Here is a 5,212-nt window from a genome sequence, read left to right on the forward strand (position 1 = left end):
TCAGTGCAACAGAACTGGGTCAGGTGTTGCCCAGCTGAGGACATATTCTTTAAGTCCAGCTGCAAACTGGAGATGGAGTGTATGGTAAGACCAGTGGATCCAAAGGGCATTGCCAGGTCGTTGCATTACTGCCTTTGCCGTCAGTGAGTTTCTTGATCAGGATCAACTGTGGAATGTAATGCATGACTTTGAATAAGGTATTCAGTAAATCTCACTGGTGGTGGGGCTGGCAGAAGTATGGTGCAGAGGGAAATCAAATCCAAATCCAGGACATGCATGGCCAAATTGCTGCTCTCGCGATGATAGAAAGGTCCAAGGACCAATATGCCATGAGGCAGCTGGGGCGGCTTTGCACACCCTTCATAGGGTACCATGCTGAGAGGTCAGGGCTGGTTGCTGCCACTGCGGGCAAGCTGGACACTCAGTAGTCACAGCAGCAAGCCCAGCCTGGTGAGATGAAGTCTGCGTTACTGAGTCCAGACATAGCTTCCACCTCTAGCTGCTCTGCCATTTTGTTCGTGAACTCACTGAGCAAGTCTTGAAGAGGCCAAGCAAAGATCTGTCCTGGAGTGGGGATACCCCAATAGCAAACGTCTTCAGCAGTGAAGGACTTCCAGGGGAGTCTTCCCATGGGACAAGATTATCATCCTACTGAGGGACTGCGCCCAAGTTCCGTCCCTCCACCCACGTATCTCTTCCCTATACTTGTTCTTCCAACCATGAATTCCCGCCACCTAGCTAAAAGTCTAGCCATGATGGGTAGCTAGACAAGATAAATAGGCTAAAAAGAAAGAAAGAGGAAGGAAAAAGCACAGAAGGAAGGGAAGGAAGGAGAGAAGGATGAAGGGAAATGACAAAGACTTTGTCTTTTATCTCGGGTTATCTTTCTCAGGCCAAGCTTTCCAGACAAAGTGGGTAAGGAAATGTATGTACCACTCAAATTTTTGCCCACGAGGAGGATTTCCCATCAACTCATTTGGTTCTGTCCTTCAGGGTGGCTGTCATTATGTCCTAGTCGTTGACCTCTCCCGAATAGAACCATTCAGTGCAAAGCCCACTACTTCCTGCTCTGCAGGTCCAATCAGCATGATGTTCTCAATGTCGTGGGCCAGACGGATCCTCTGTGTAACAGTGAGATGATAAGTCCCCGCTAAGTAAGTTGTGTCATAATGCCAGAAATTTATGTCATCCTATCGTGGCATTATGAAGGCATAGTATATGCTCTTGAAGATAAAAGCCAACTGCCTTGGTGTTCTCTGCTTGTTGGGGTACAGGAATGAAATAGCTCAGTACATCCATATCCAGTAGCAGGTGCTAAGCTGATTTTCTCCAGGGAAAAACTGTTATCTAGATTAGCAGCTGTATTTAGAGTTACCATCTGATTAGCCTTATAATAATCCACTATTTTTACTCTAGTTGTATCTGACTTCTATCTTGGCTAAACTGGGACTATGATAAGATTTGCCACCAGCAGAAGTTGTTTCTTAATGTTTGTTTCTCTCATTCCATGATAGAACTTTTTTAAAAAGTGTGTTTATTTACTTATTTATTTATTTGTAATCCCTACACCCAGCATGGGGCTGGAACTCTCAACCCCAAGATCAAGAGTCGCATGCCCACCTTGTGAGCCAACCAGATGCCCCTCTTCCCTTTTCAGTCCCTGCTGGCTGGAATGAGCATGTAACCTCTGGCATTTCTGCAGTTGCAAAGTCATGGGAGTGGATGAGATCACCCTGGGGGTCAGCACAGATGAGAGAAAGAGAAGTTCATGGGTAAGAAGATCAACAGAAATCAGAAGAGGTGACTAAAGTAGGAGAAGGACCAAAAGAGAGCTATGCCATAAGAAGCAAGAGAAAAAGGTGATCCAAACATAGATGTTCCACAAAACTATGTGATGCTGGTAGGTTGAGCAAAACCTAGAATGAGAAATGACTATTGAATTTTGCAACAGGAATGTCATTGGTGACTTGTGGGCTTATCAAATATCTTCTTGTAATTAAATCCAGGTAACGCAATTTTGGCGGGAATGCTATAGAAATGTGTTGTGTTCTTCTCCTCTGTCATGTGTTAGGATTCTCTAGAGAAGCAGAGCCAAGAGGATATATATATACACCTATAACAGGGCGTTTATTATGAGGAATTGTCTTAAACGATTATGGAGACTGGGAAGTCCCACTGTCTGCCTTCTGCAAGCTGGAGACCCAGGAAAGGGTGTAATTCTGTCTAAGTTTGAAGGCCTGAGAACCAGGGAGCCAATGGCACAAATCCCAGTCGGAGGGCATGGGAAGATGAGATGAGATGTCCACCTCAAGTGGTGAGGCAGGGGAAAAGGAGTGAATCTCTTCTTCCTGTCTTTTGTTCTAGGCAGGCATTTGAAGGATTGCGTGATGCCCATCCACACTGGGGAGGGCAGCCTACTTTCCTGAGGCCAGCCATTCAGACGCTAATCTTAGCTCCAAGCAGTGTGTCAGCTGGGCACCCCTGGGACCAGTCAAGTTGAAATCCACCCCCCCTTTTTATTTTATTTTATTTTATTTATTTATTTGAGAGAGAGTATGAGAGAGAAAGCACTAGGGCCAGAGGGAGAAGCAGACTCCCTGCTGAGCAGAGAGCCTGGTGTGGGACTCAATCCCAGGACTCCAGGATCATGACCTGAGCTGAATTCAGACACTCAACTGACTGAGCCACCCAGGAGCACCTCAAGTTGAAATCCTATTGGGAGATAGAGATAATTTCAGGATGATCTAGAGAGCTTTCCGTACTGATGATATCACCTGGATCAAAGCTCTCTCCAGACCGTACATTTACTGTTTTCCCATGGAGCTTAGTAAGAGTCTTGTGCGGATACCCTCTGAGACTATGTAAATATCCTATTGCTGATCATGATTGTGCCTGCTAGTGTTAGCACTTATTTTTGCCTGCACCGATGATTACTGTGATTTGCTGTGTGGTGATTTTCTAATTTCTGCCATCTTTTCCACATTGACTAATGGGAATTTACTTTAAAAAAGAGCCTCGCATTCCCTTCTCAGTGAGAAGGGGTAGGACTGAGTCCCAGCTGCTGGCTGGGTTCCTGGTGGTGATGCTTCATGGTCACCTTTGTCCAGAAGAGAAATTGGAGGTCGATGAAAAGGTGCTGGCCTCCTGACCCTGCAGAGAAGAATCGGCTTTCAGTTTTTCATATTGTTCTCTGCATTTCGATATGATTGCCTTGCCGTGGGTTTAATGATACCGATTCCAGAGTCAAATCGCCTGCATGCAACGGACTACTGACTGATACTGGGGGAGAAATGCAACCAGCATTTTGCATTCAATTTCCCCCCCTTGTCGGAAGCAAAGAAAGGACACTCTTCTCAAGCTCGGCATGAATGAGACATGACCTTTATGAACCTGATAGCTTTAGATAACCTCACAAAGCCTTTTTATTGGACTTGGCTAGAAGCTCAGGAGGTGCCTTTGACTCAAGAACAAAACTTTGATTTGAAAGGGATTTGGGTATCTATTTTTTCCTTCGTAGGAGTAGAAAACACAACCTTTCTTCTCTTACAGAAAACCATACTCTATAGGTAGAGAAATAAGGGCAGGATCTTTTAGTGAATGAATTCCAAGTGTTTTAGGGTTGGGAACTCACAATCCTCATAATACTTCTTTGCAGGCAGGCAAAGGATAGAGAATCATTAGTCTTTGAGTAAAAACCAAGGCGAAGGAGGGCACTCGTAATAAAAAAAAGAACCAGCTGGCCTCTGCGGAAAGGTGGGATGATGGCTAGACGAGCGTCATTGCAGCCGTCACCGGTAAGGTGGGCAGGGGACCTCTGCAATTGCATTCCAGAATCTTCTCTCCACTGTCATCACTTCTCGGGCTCTGCTCTCCAAACCTCATTGAAAAACAAGCCCGGAAATACCCTGAATTGCTGATCTTCAATCAGTTCCTCCAGGAGACTTAAGCCCTCCGTGAACGTGACATCCCCAAACTACAAAGGGGTGCAAAGTAACTCCGTATTGCCCATGTTTTCTGTCTACCATCTGACCGTGAGTATTTCCCAACATAAGCAAGACCAGATTCTTTGGCCAGAGCATGTCGGAGTGTTGAAGGAGCAGGGCAGAGAGCCAGGTTGAGGACTGGACCCTGGGAATGGGTCCATCCACCCAGACAGTCTGGGTTGGGTTCCTCTTTTTCAAATCCCAGCTGCCTATCCCACCCCCACCCCACCACCCAAGTCCCAGCGATGAGTACTTCTCTCCCGGATCGCAGTAATAGTGGCCACACGAGCCCTGCATTCACTCCCTGTGGTTCTCAGCCTGCAGCAATTTGGCCCTCCAGGGACCTCTGGCAAAGTCGGGACACATTTTTGGTTGCCATACCTTGGGGCTGGGGCGCTACTGGCGGGGAGGTCAGATCGCTGCTAAATATCCTGCCGTGTACGGTACGAGACCCCCACCAGAAAGAACTGTCTAGTCCAGAATGTCAATAGTGCCAAGATTTAGAGACCCTGCTTCTCGTTCCCTTGCAGTATCTCACATATATAACCTTGCTCTTTTCTTTTTCTTCTTTTGAGTAAACTCTACCCACGATGTGGAGCTTGAACTCATGATCCCAGGATCAAGCGTCACATGCTCTACTGACTGAGACAGCCACATGCCCCAACTAGGCTCCTTCTTAAGAAGAGCAAATCAGATCATGCTTAAAAGCTCTCTGTGGTTTCCCATTTTTCTTAATATGAAGATTAAAAAAGAAGATCCTTAGCTCCTTGAACTGCGATGGGGCACCCACTCTCCCTCTTTTCTGGTATCTCGTGCAGTAAACCAAACTAACTTTATTCCTTTTTCTTTTTTCTAGAAAGCATACTACTTCCTTCTGCCCGACACGGTCTTTCATATGTTCTTCCCTCTTATAAATCATGTCCCTCCCTCTTATGAGCCTCCCCGCCTTTGACCTGCTCACTACCTCCTTCTAATCCTTTAGAAGACCTCAGCTCAATCCGTCCCTGAGCCCTATCCTGTGAGGTAGCCTGAGATGATCCATGTGGAGAGAGGAACCTGGCCATCCAGCTCTTTCAACCCTCCTGGCCGGCTCAGGCTGCAGGGTACGGGAGGCCATGTTGGACACCCGGGGCCCGCCAAGCTCCCAGCTATCTGCTGGCATATGGGTGAGCTCACGTGAGGCCAGCAACAAAGCTGCCTAACCAACCATCACAACGGTACTAAAGAAA

The 5,212-nt window shown here is 46.7% G+C and overlaps 1 long non-coding RNA gene across 1 annotated transcript; it reads left to right on the plus strand.

Annotated features, from left to right (window-relative positions):
* Positions 1–1,271: 1,271 nt before the first annotated feature.
* LOC106005216 lies at positions 1,272–5,010 on the plus strand. Its single transcript, XR_001178435.2, has 3 exons — positions 1,272–1,311; positions 1,658–1,900; positions 3,656–5,010. It is a non-coding gene; the product is annotated as an uncharacterized LOC106005216 (long non-coding RNA).
* Positions 5,011–5,212: the final 202 nt, after the last annotated feature.

Source organism: Mustela putorius, unplaced genomic scaffold, assembly GCF_011764305.1.
Source record: "Mustela putorius furo isolate JIRA1106 unplaced genomic scaffold, ASM1176430v1.1 tig00003974_pilon_pilon_pilon, whole genome shotgun sequence".
Classification (NCBI taxonomy): Eukaryota; Metazoa; Chordata; class Mammalia; order Carnivora; family Mustelidae; genus Mustela; species Mustela putorius.